Below are 13272 nucleotides of genomic sequence, written 5' to 3' on the forward strand. Positions count from 1 at the left end.
GACAGGAAAAAAGCACTTTGCCTCTAAACTTTAATAAACAGGAGAGGGAAAAGGAGCATTAGTCCTAGTGCTGTTGAGATTATGCTTGGCAAAGAGCAGCTGAGGACAAATGCAAACAATCACTTATCTCACAGTTATGGACCTAATTAGAGATAATCTATGCAGCAGAAACAGACAATGCATGAAGAATCAAAGAGTATGAGTCCATTCTACAATCAGAACAACTCAGGTAATGCCTGCAAGACTAATAGGAGCAAATTTGACATTCATGCCCCTAAATCTTTCAAGAAGTCAAAAAACTCAAAATCTACTGGAGCTTCAGAAAAGAGGGGAAGCTGTACCCTAACAATATTACCTTTCTAGGAATAACAGCATTGACCTTTTAAAGTCACCTTCTAACTCAAACATTCTGAACTAAGTTACAAAAAGATGCCGTCAAAAGCATTTTCAGCATGGATAGTTCAAACAACTCACCTGGAGTATCAAACAAAGCAAAGGCAGAGACAAAAATACCAGTAGGTGCCACACACCTGTCTCCTGGTTTAAGCACTGCTGGATTCTGCAGCAATAACAAGCATTGCAGGGTCAGCAGAGGAGGTGTGAGCTTTGAACCTACAGCCCGATGCCTGGGACATAGGATCATTATCAGTGAGGCCACACAGACACTGAAAAAAGCAATTCTTTCGTAACCTCCCCACAGAGGACTTCCATTTCTTTCCCATTTGCCAGATGAATATCACACCAGATTTCCTATTCTACCTAAAAGTTCATCCAGTGAGAAGTGCTTTCCTCTTCAAAATGACCTAGTTTGCGTTTTCACCAACTGCTTGTTGTTAACAATGTGATTGGAAAGCTTCTGGGTCAGCAGGCAAGAATTTAATTAGGACCACAAACAATATCTGGGTGGCAATCCTTGGCAAGGTCCTTGACTAGTTCACATCACCTTACACATACTGACTACCTGGCTTTAGGTTTGGTAGCAAACAGGTTCTGGCCTTGTTCTTCAACACTAATACTGTAAACAAATAACACACTGTTTTCATTGTGGCCATATGCCCTATAAAATGATTTGCATGACAGAAGCACTTTCAGACTTAGCTTCATGGTAATCCACAACCAGTTTGACTCATTTTTCCTCCTGATGAGTGTGCCAAGTTTTCTACAACTCCCTTATATTAAGGATAGTGACAAAATATTGGGAAGCTGATTGAACATTTTCTTGGAATTCCACCAGTGCCCAAACAAAAACAAGCACTGCATCTCACTCAGTCACAAGATCCTTACAGTACCATATACACTGCTACATAACAGTGAACAGATGAATTCGCTTCGTTTAAGGCGGCTGAGCTTCACAGAAGGTTAGAGACAGCTGGACGAAAATGACTGCTCCTTTTAAGCACAGCGTGACAAGAAAATAGCTACTCACAATCTGCTTTAACTGCTGCTATTAAAACAATTAGTCTCATAAAAGAGGCTCTGCCTGCTGCAGTAATATTACTTCAGAAGGAAGCCTAGATCTTGCTCTGTCAAGAACTGGAACTAATACAACATGACATTAGTGACAGAAATCTGGCATCCCAAGTATTTGGGCAAGACTGCGAGGGGCTCCTAATGGTACCTAGTCTAGGCACTAGGAATAAGCGGTTTTAAAAATCAAAAGTCAGCATATTCTGTGCTAAGCATCTCTGAAAGACCAGCTATGAATAGCAGACCAGGGACCATTTTGAAAGCCCTACCCAGAATGAGTATCACGAGCACTAAAAATGCTGTCTTTGAGCTCTTCAGCAGCCCTTGTTTCCACCTTCTGACAAAGTGTAAGTCCCAAAATGTACTTCTGGAGCACACGTGGGCCCACAGCAACACATCAGAAAAAAACATAAGAGATAGTTTCCCAGAGACCAGGCTGCAAATACTCCGCATACAAATAGCCCTAGATTTTAAGAAGTCAGCAGTGCCACATTTTCAGAAAGGGCTGATTTAGAAACTTCCATTGTGGCAGAACATGCCAAGCTGCTTTGAAAGCCTGTCCCAGATCACACTGGAGCAATGTCTTCCAACCAGAATGACCACAACAACTGGTTCTCATTAATTCTATCATGTTCAAAATGTGAATTGGTGAAAACAAGTGTGGCTCCAGTGCAACAGAACTCAAGCTTGTGTGTGCCACAGCTGGACTGACCCAAAGAAAGACATGTGCAAGAGATTGTGTCATGCCCTCCAGCAAGAGGAATTACTTAAATGTCAAATATAACACTCAAGATGAAATGCAGTCATTTATTTTAATATTAAAAAAACACCCACGAAGTTCCACTGGAAGGTTGTGAAACACATGAAACATTTCAATCTTCTTGTTACAGTAAGCATCTCTACTTTCCTCATGCAAAAAAAAAAATTGCTTTATCATGGCCCACATCCAAAATCCATAGTCCATATTAGCTTGGTTTTGTGCTTTTTTTTTTTTTATACCAAAGAACCAACTCTACTCTATAGTGGAATCTAGAAGTAATAGAACATCTTGCTAAAACAATAATTGTGACATTTAAGCTCAATTCATGCCATTAGACTTTGATCTCCGAACAACTACAGTACCATCAGCTCAGCCAACAAAAAGCTGTGTTACACAGCCTCATCCACTTTCTCCTCCTGCTGATGCATCCTGTTTATGGACGCTATCTTCTCAAACTGAAAAAGGATTAAGTATTTCACTTTGCAGAAGACAGTTTTCTGCTTGGCAGCTGCCTTCAAGGAGAGAAGAAAGACAGCGGTCCCACAAGGAAGTCATCAGCCTCCCCAGCTTTTGGGAAAGGAAATTCATGAGCTCAGAGGGTGTTAGCTAGAAAAACTTTTGACTACCATCCACTGCTGAGCACACCCTGGTCACTGAATCACTTCATCTACATGAATCAGCTACAGATCTAGCTTATGATTGCATACACTAATAGGTGATATACATTCCTATCATGGAATGGCTGGAATATTACTGGGGTGCTTGGGTGCTTGTATAATCTTCTGAGCCAAGCTACCATGTCTTGCAGCTTCACCATCACTTCCGTAAGGATTTTTTTTTTTTTTTGCAAAAGAGTGTCTTCACCTATACTTTATTTTTGTACCTTGCTCTTGAGTCCTGGGGGAAGGCAAGGATGCAAACAACCCAGCAAAGATTGGTACTGTAATTTGAGGTGCCTGTCCGCCCTGTAACTTCCAAAGAAATTTTACTATTATTCTCCTCTTGGTCTTTGCTATTGGGACCAGCATGTCATGAACTGGCATGTATCCAATAACAAAGCAGAACACAATATGGCTTATACTGTGTGAAACATCCTTCTGGTGTCTTTAAGGAATAAGGAGTAAGCTGGCTGTAAAGCCTGGTATCCACACAACAACACTGATATCCACCTCACAGATAGAGGTTATGGAAGATGAAACAACAACAAAAATATCCCTCAATTATGCAGAAAAGCCTCAGCCAAGAAAAAGCCTGTAGCACAATGCAAGGAAATGATGTTGTCAAAAGAAAGTTGGCAAAGGCTATATTTTGCAACAGATGTCAGTTTGAGTAGAGTTTGATCCATGAAACCCTACAACAGGCAGACCCAAACAAGGCTTCACCTCTCACATCACTAACCATCTAACTGTGCAGACCGAGCAGATACTAATTCAGTAAAGTAGTAAGCAGGGACCCAGGTGCTTTTGAAAAATAATGACTGCTCACTTTGAAGAGAAATTAACTTCTGCTCAATCTTGGCAACTGATGAGGTTCAATAACTACTTATCTCTAAAGTTACTCATAGAAGAAAACAAAAATAATTGGTGTATGTGATAAGAATGAAGGCAGCGTGCCTGTTGTGACAGGTGTGGCACTGGGCACCTATCTGGGACCACTCCCAGAAAGCTGTGTGCAAACCTCTTTTTTTGCCTAATCCACAGAAACAAGTTGTTCCACACATACTATATTCCTCACTTCCAGTTGCTCAACTCATACTCCCGTTAGGGTCAACAAGCCAGTGAATAGACGTGAAATAAGCTACAGTATGCTTATTTTAATATCATGGACATACCGATGTAATGAGCGAAAGGTGACAATTTGTTCATACCCGAGTGACACCTCTTCATGCAAGATTCTGGACAGAGGTCCACTAGTTTGCTCCAACAATTTCAAGGGACCAAGCACAAAAGTGAAGAACTGGTCTACTCAGTCTCAAGCAAAGGACTCAGAATGGAAAACACTTCGGGTAGGTGCAGAAGTGGCATTAAATGCCAGAAGGAAAAGAATAAGCTTAGAGAAACGTAAATAAAGTAGTTCTCCAAGTTGTTAATGGATATAAGTTCCCAGCCATACATCTTCTGTTGAGCTTAAGAAATCCTTAACGATGCAGAGAAAGCTTCACTGGAGCCAAAGCACATTCCTACAGACAATCCACTTGACAGAAGTTATGTCTGGTTTTACGTGTGAACACAACTGGGAAGACAGATACAAGACAGATACAGTGGTGAAGACTAAGACCATGTCGTAAGGGCTGTGAACAAAGCTCTGGAAGACACAGTAATGGGGGGGAGGAAAAAAACAACAAGGGAAAAAACAATATCTGAAGAAATCTGCTGACAGCTGGTGTACAAGTATTAGTATCAATTTGGTAGAAGGAAGAAATCCAAATTCCTCCAAACATGCCTACTGCTTTCTTTAGAAGGAATATCTCAGTGTAGGTTTGTGAGACCTGGTAAACAAAGCTGTAGGAACTGCTACTCCAACTTAACAGGGTAAAGAATAATTAAAATATCAAAAATACTTAAAAGCAAATGAATTAGATAAAAGTGCATTGTCCAGTGATGCATAGATTCTGAAATGCATGATCAATTTAGTTTAATAAACAGAAATGAACACATCTAGGAGAGGACTAGATTTTGAACTTTGGCTCCACCAGAAAGAAACGTCCATGCTTCTGCACATACCAAAGCTTGCTGCTGTTTTATTGTTTGGGCAAAGGGAGTTTTGTTGGGTTTTTTTTGTTGTTGTTTTTAAGTCAAATCAAATTTGGTCCTAATTCTGCATTCCACAAGCAAACATATCAAAACTCCTGTTTTGGCAGCGTAATTACAATATGGTGAAGAGAAAAAAAGCCACTGACATATCCATAGAATATTAACATATTCTCCACGAATACATCTCTCAGACAAAATATACATATAATTACATGCTTGTTTCTTCTGAAGGCACAAGAATGCACCTGCAAGAGCAGCAGCAACATCTGGAAACCTGGGGTTTAAACCTGGCGCTGACATGACCAACACTGCTAACAGTTTTTACCAAAAAAAAAAAGTTTCAGTGCTGCAGCAGGCAAAAAGCACATTTTCACTTTTACATTGTGGAATATGAGCTTTTATGATCTCATATTTATGACAACATTGAATCAGGGAACAGAAGCATGTCATCATGAGACAGGCACAACTGCTAGAAGACACATTATCCCGGTCCCTAGGTCCTGCTGTTGTCACCTAGACCACCACCACTGTTGCTCCGAGACCTTACACATAGCTTACTTTTGGCTGTTACTGAGCTAACAGCCAAGAATGCTAATGAATATTAACTGCATGGCTTGCGTTCCAATTTCCAGTAATAGCCTTTCACTTGGAAGTGGGCAAATAAAATTTCAGATTGTTTCACAGAGCCCAGCAAACAGGGTGGTGGCTGGTTTGCGCCACTTCTTTATCTTCCACACAGCGCTGCCTGCCTTCTGCCTGCTAGAAAGGAAGTCAGACCTAGGGAATGATCTCTGAACTGTGTGGTCAGAGGCTCCGGCTTTGTTTGCTCTTTCCCAAAGACTGACCTTGCTATCTAGCTCAAACCAGAACAGTCTTGGAAAGGCTCTCCTGCTCTCCTCTTTCTGGCTAAGGACAATCATTCCCTAACAAAGTTAGCACAACACAAACGGATCTCTTATTGGATTAGATAGAGCTCTGCTACGCAATACTCCTCCAGAAAATAACAGAAGAGGAAAAAGGTCATCTTGTATATGGATGTTTTTGCCATTCAGACCGATGTACATTCTTCTTATAATCCGTGATCAAGCCTTTTCACTAATAACTCAATAGATCTTAAGATCTGAATGCTCCTATTTTTCCTACAGCATTAGTTTGTTGTCTGAGAAAAGCTCCATCAACGCTTTTCCATCCTACTCTGTCTCACCCTCACTCCATGCAGCAAGCTCACGTTTTCTACCCTATGACAAGCAATTAAAAAAAAAAAAAAAAGACAGGTCTGGCTTTACTGTTACTTTTCATTAGAAAAACCAACCTAAAAAAGAAGAGGGTATTCTGGTCAGCAGTTCAATTCATGGTAATTCTTCCGAGCCAATCCATACAGCCTTCCTACAGCCAGTAGGCATTTTAGGATATGTACATACAGAACACAAAATGTTTTGAGTTCTTAAGGTGAACATCTCAATGCTACAAGCAGAGTCTTATCACGGTGTTTATAATCCTTATCCTTAATATCAGTAACCACAATTGTTCTAGATAACTACATAGCAAACTTTCAAGAATTCAGGATTCAAATATTCAGCAGACATAGAAATAATGATATCAAAGACAACAGTTCTGCAACTTCCTACCACGTCAGACCAGGAGAAAGTGGACAGAGTCCCTGGCAGCCCCAGGTGAAGTTGGAAAGCAAGGCATATGTAAAGCGTTTTATCAAACAGCAGGTCCTGACTCCAGCCACACAAAGTGGCAGACACCAAGAATAACCAGCCTAATAGAAACATGATGGTGCATGGTCAGCCATGGCCTTATTTCAGGATTTGGAGCACCGCCAGGCCTAGGAGACCTGCATAAACACGATGGTTTCTGCTCCAAGGTTACTTAAAGTAGTAGTCTGGTTCCCCTTCTGCTCCACTCCTGTCATCATCTTTGTGCCTGCACCAGTGTTCACAAACCCACGATCTGAGCACAGGATGCCAAAGAATCACCCAGCTAAAAACGTTTTCACCCCTTCCGTCCCTCGGTGAAAGCACTCCCTCATCTGGAAGCTCTGAGAGAAAAGTTAATTTTAAGTTTGCACGGTCTGGGTTGGTGAAGTCCAGCACCAGCCCAGAGAACAAAACATGGGGAGACACAGAGACTGAGCACTTGGGGGAAGTGAAGTAGGACCATTAGCAGCTCAGTAGCAACCCCCAATTATACTAGATTAAAGTTCTCAAGAAACCACACCCTAAGGAGCACTGTGCCTGCCTAGCGCAGCAACGCACAATAAATAGAAGCAGAGCTGATCTGATCCAGCAACAAGAAGACAGGCTGGGGACTGGCCTAGCCCCTGCCCTGGTTCTGCGGGCCCACCTCTGCCAGCAAGCCCTGCAGAAAGGCAGGAAGGGGAGAACCCATGTCCCAAGTTGTACATATCACACCTGATTCACGCATGAGACATCGCGTGCACTAGCCTAGAACTTAGGAAGAAGGCCCAGAGCTGCTTTCCTCAGGCCACAGAGGTGTTATTACAGCATCCGTGGACTGCTTTATGCTCACATGGTGAAGGTGAGGCCCAGGAAGCAGAGAACAGGCTATTTCCAGAACAAAGGCTACAGTAACATTACCTCTTTTCCTCTCTTTGAAAATAAACTCAAGTCTTTTCAACTTCTGCAGTTCAACACCTCACTAGGAACCAATCCCACCCACCCTGTGATGTAGGGGGGCCAGATCAGATCTCAGTTCACAGCAACAGAATTGAGCTGAAGAGGGTTTCTGAAGACAAAACTGGGACTACAACATAGATTGACCAGCATTGGCCCATGACAGACCTATCTATAAGCACACCCCAGTCCCACTGGGGGAAAAGACCATCGAGAGGCTCTCACTGTGCCTGCCTGTACTACTGCTCTGTTTGGAGAAAAGTTGGGACCGATAGCCACAGGTTGCCAAGACTCCTGCAAATACCACAGTCTTACGCAGAACAGCACCCGAAGCGCTTGATTCACACAAAATACCATTCAGCTAAGAGAGCCTCAACAGTAACGCATCAAGGGAAAGTTAACATGAGCAGCTGGGGTCAGTCACACTCCAATTGAAGACAGGGGCAGCCATGGTCTCTCACGAACATCAAATACCCCACAGAACACCTCCAGCGAGCATATTTTTATTATCTCGTAGCATGAGACATTCCCAGCTTCCAAAGTTCAATTTGAGTTCTACCACGCAACTTTTGCTTTCCACGCTACAAACCCTGTACCCACAGTTTGGAATGAGTCAACTCACGACATGCCCTATCACCAGCCCTCCCAAACTATGAGTGCCAGACAAACAAGGCACTGAAGCGCTGCAAGTGAAGGTAGCAGGCTCCTGCTGCTGGCCGTGTGGATCGCACCAGGCTGAGCTCCACAGCCTGCAGGGACATCGCAGAACCACACCGCGCTGCACAGGAACACCTCGGCAAACAACGCCGCTCCCGGTCCGCGGCACAACAAGCTGTGCCAAACAGAAAGCATCCGCACCGTGTGTTTATTACCATTACCCCTCTTCAAAACGCAGTGGGATTGCTCACTTCGGAAACGCCTCAAGACAGCAAGCGTGGCCATCTGTTGCTAATGGAGCGTGCCCAAGAAACGGCTGTTCCGTGCTGTACAAGCACGGACCCATCCCTGAAGGCTGCCTCCTAATTGCATCTTAATTCATTAATCTATACCAGTAATTTTCAAAACGGGCTCCCATTTAGCTAAGCGTGTAAGCACACGTTTACATCTCCCTAGCTTCGGTAACATCTATTCCAACAGACTAAAGATCAGCTTTGATCCTCCAAATTGATCTGTACAGCCCTGAAGCCTCTATGCCGAACACCTCGGGGGCAACACGATGAATGGGTTAAGACAAACAAAAATAGTGCTTAATAGGAACTTTCATTTTATAATCGAAGTATCTTTCCTGATAGACTTAAGAATCCGAGCAGTCACGCGCACCCAAAACCAAGCAGCAGCGCTTTGCAAAGGGCTGACGACAGGCTGCAACGAAGCAGTCCAAGCTCCTCAACAGCCTGGCAGGGAGAAGTGCGATTTGTTGCATTCAGTCGAGCCTCCTGCTCATCACAAAAGCGGAGAGATCGATTTTTTTTATTATTATTTTACACTCCCGCTCCCCCCTCCCCGCGCGGCGCCATCGATCTCCCCGTGGGTGCGAAGGGGATGGGACCCTCCTCCGGCGCCCACCAGGGCTGGGGCGGGCGGCGGGGAGCTGGAGCCGCCCTACGCGAGCGCTGCCAAGGCAGAGCCGCTCCGATCGCGATCAGCTAGAATAAAATAACAACAAAAATATAAACACACACTCTGGAAGGAAAAAAAAAAAACCCACAACGCATCAGCCCTCTGCCAATCCCCCGCCGCCCCTCAAGCCATCCTCCCAGTCATACTGTGCACAGCAAGGAGGAAAAAAAAAAAAAAAAAAAAGGAAAAAAGAACGGTAATAAAAAAGTTATACGCTTTTCTCCCCCCGCCCCGTTGCTCCGGGCGCAGCGGGGACGAACGGTGCCGCCACCCCAACCACTGCCCGTGCCATGCTGTGCCTACCTCCGGGCCGGGGCGCGCTGGGCAGCCGCCCTCGGTCCCGCACCGAGCCAAGCCGCCTCGCTCCACTTCCCCGAGGCTCAGCTCTGCCCAACTCCGCTCCGGCCCCGACGCCGGCCCCGCTCACAGGCGCCCGCGTCCCTCAACGTGTCTTTATAGGGCGGCGCGGGGCAGCCCGCGGCGGGGCGGTACGGCCCGCCCCTTCCAACGGGCAGCGCCTGGGATCGTTTTTCCTTTCCCCTTTTCTCCCTCGTCTCTGTTTTCTTTTTTCTTTCTTTTTTCCCTCACGTTCCACTTTTTTTTTTTTTCCCTCTCTCCTTCGTCTTTTTCGTTCTTTTTTTTTTTCTCTCCTCCCGCAGCAACAGACGCTGCCAATGTTTGGGAGGCGGGGACACGCCGATTTGCATGTAGGCGTGCACGCTGCAGCCAAAAACAAACGGCGGGGCTGTGCCCGTCGCACACCGCAGGCAGCCGGGGGGACAGACGGCAGGGCACGGGCTGCACGGCACCTCCTAGGGTCGCTGCTGCTGGGGCTCAGTGCGGCTCCCGCACCTCGCGGCCGGCTGCTGACCGCCCTGTGGGAATCACAAAACAGAGTTACGGAATCATTAAGGTTGGAAACGCCACTAAGATCACCAAGTCCAGCCACCAGCCCATCCCACCATGCCCGCTGACCACGTCCCTCAGTGCCACATCCACACGGTTCTTGAACACCTCCAGGGACGGTGATTCCACCGCCTCCCTGGGCAGGCTGTTTCAGTGCATCACCACTCTTTCTGAGAAGAAACTTTTGCTAACATCCAACCTGACAGGGAGGGGAGGGCAGGAGCCAAGTGAGAGCCCTGTGCTCTCATCAGCCTCAGTTCCTCACCTGCACTGGTCCCTGCATCAGGGGTCAGGCAGCACAAGGTGGCACTGGTGCATCCTCAGGTGCCCAGCTAACACATCTCTACCAGCAACAGCAGCTTCAGGAGGAACAGAGCTTCTGATCCATGTCACTTGGTTGTCAGGAAACAGCAAGGAACCATGAAAGCGAATGCTTTGTTCTTCATCCATAATCAGCAGTCAATTTCTGAGGCAGTTCTTGGACAAAGTAAGTTCACAAACTTTAAAAAAGCAAACTGACCCCAGCTTACACATTCACACTGCCCAAATGCACCTGCTCCAAACATAGAACGAACAAATGAGGGCCACCTGCAGAAAAGCATGTCTTACTGACCTTAGCAATTACCAAACTCCCAGGTGGCTCCTTATCCTCCCAGCTGGGCTCTTCTCCTAGAAGCACAGCAACCTTTACCTGACCCACTCTAAAGTTTCTGCTCAGTACATATTAGGAGCACTCAGAAGCACTGCTCTGCAATCTGTGGAAGCGTAGGAGTGCACTTCTGATGCTTAAGTTGCTCTATGAATGAAAACAACGCACAAAAGACAGGCAGCTCTCAATTATGTCTGCCATTGCTCATCCACAGTGAAGTCACTGATGTTAGCGAACATGCGGTTGTTAATGCTCTGCCTTATTATGAGCAACCCGGATGACCCATGGTTACTGAGGGAACTGCATGTTCTAGTTTCTTCACTTGCCTTTCAATTCTCAGCCTACAACCACTGTACTTCTTTGAGAGGCACAGAAATAAAGTACCTGGCAGCAACATCCAGAGATCTTGGCCTGACTGTGATCTGAAGTAGTGCTATCCACTGAAATGTCCTATGCAGCAGTAAATATTCAGACTAATAATGCATGCTGTCATAACAAGGGGCTTGGGACTGGACAACACCCAACTAGACCCCATTTCTGATCCCAGGTTCCTCAGCACAGCTGCTGCCCTACTGCACTGACTGACTGAAAGAGACATATTCTGGTTGTGCATTCACGTGGTTACAAAACTGAAGCAAACACTAGGTCTTCAATCTGTAAGTGCAGATGTGTGTTTTTCACAATACACTGTAGCTTTCAATCTTTGCACTTTTCCAAACATTTACTGGATTATAAATTGTAGTATAAATAATTTCAGCATGTTTGCTCAGAGCACGGAGAGAAAGTGTACAGTTACTTTATTATCAGCAGGGTGTTAGGATTCATTGCATGCAATTAAGCATTTGAAATAGAGTGAGGCATACTGGATAGGGCTTTCAAAACATGTAGTGACCTTACATTAGTCCAGTTATGAGTGCTGAAAATGGACTAGAAGTTGTGCTGGTGCTGGTGTCTCCTTAAATCAGACCCCTTCAGGGAAAGTGAGTTGTTTTTTAAACATCATCATCAGAGAAGACTTCCTTTAATTTTGGAAATCAGCATCTGTGTCAACTGTTAAAGCATTTAGATATCATCTTCCAGTAAAGCATTTAACATATAGCTGTTCATCAGAAGAAAATGGAGTATTCAGTTGAGTTTGCTAAATATGTGGTGAGAAAGCGTCTTTGTGCACCGCTGGATAGCATTTATCAAATTTACATTTTCTTGGTTGCCTGACAGTGGAGTCAAGTCACCATAAACAATTAAACACTTAGGGGAACAACTTTCTCTCCTTTCCACAAACTCTGTTCCCATTAAACACCTCTCTTACCTGTTCCCCAGCCCCAACACCTCTTGCTTTCCATTAAAGTTATGCTCCCTCCTGATTCTTTCTACAAGGCAATGAGGGACATTAGGGTCTGTGTAATGGTTTATTTCTGCTGCCCCTTGTTTTTTAATCAACTTCCTCCACCGCTCCTTGCCTTTCACTGCTACTCAGCTTCCCTATGGGTCCTCCATGGCCAGCATCCTCTGAGGGCCCATCATCAGCCACCTCAGAGCCTACCAGTACTGGCCAACACACAGCTCCCATGACATGCCCTTCCAGAAGAACACGTGACTTGTTCTTCTTTTCTAAAGGCTAGTTTTCTCACTTACCCTCACTACGACCTCCTTTTTGAAAGTCTGGGAGATGCAGCCCACACTGGGTCCAAGGCTGGGTGCAAGGGAAGAGCTACAGAGGGGCACAGCAAGAGGTCAAAAAACATGAAAATTGCTCTTCATGGAAAAAATAACCCGCAGTGGAATGAAGGGGTGGAACTGAAAATAGGAGAACACTATGTGTCTCCTATATGTTCTTTCTAAGAAAGAAAGAAGTTGTTTCTCCTTACTGGTAACTTCTACAAGGCAAAACACACTGCTGTTGAGCCTGCAAGACTGACGGCTCTGACATCTTGATGGTAGAGGAGGCAGTGGACTCAGCCAGTCACACCAAGAACTGCCTTGCTGTAAACAGAAGAGCTCTAAGGCAGAGTTCAGTAATGAAGAATGCCACTGTTTGATATGCCCTTTGCAGTCAGCTGATGTGATGAAATGTCTCATCTGGAAATCTTTTAAATCCAGGTGAACTATCATAGAATCATAGAATGACAGAATGGCCTGGGTTGAAAGGGACCTCAAAGGTCATCTAGTTTCAACCCCCCTGTCATAGGCAGGGTCACCAGCCACTAGACCAGGCTGCCCAGAGCCACATCCTTGAATGCCTCCAGAGACAGGAGTTCAGACTTAGTTCAGGAAGGAGGGAAGATAGCAGAGTAGTAATATGTCTATTTAGAAAATTGCTTTTTGATGAGTTTTGATCTCCTCTTTTTGATTACTTGGCAGTTTTGCAGCACAACATTAGCTTCCAGACTCTTCTGTGTTGTATTCTGGGGTATACACTGAAGGTTAATCAACATTTCAAGCATCTGTTCTGTGTTGTTTTACTCTTTCCCTTGA

General features: G+C 45.0%; 1 protein-coding gene across 2 annotated transcripts in view; it reads right to left on the reverse strand.

Annotated features, from left to right (window-relative positions):
* The window catches only part of ABCA1 (ATP binding cassette subfamily A member 1), a 92658-nt gene extending 82959 nt beyond the window's left edge, over positions 1–9699 (reverse strand). For both annotated transcript variants that reach the window (XM_021379420.1, XM_021379419.1), the window contains exon 1: positions 9546–9699. The gene's annotated coding sequence lies outside the window, so the exon portion shown is untranslated. The remainder of the gene's footprint in view (positions 1–9545) is intronic.

The sequence above is a fragment of the Numida meleagris genome, chromosome Z (assembly GCF_002078875.1).
Source record: "Numida meleagris isolate 19003 breed g44 Domestic line chromosome Z, NumMel1.0, whole genome shotgun sequence".
NCBI lineage: Eukaryota > Metazoa > Chordata > Aves > Galliformes > Numididae > Numida > Numida meleagris.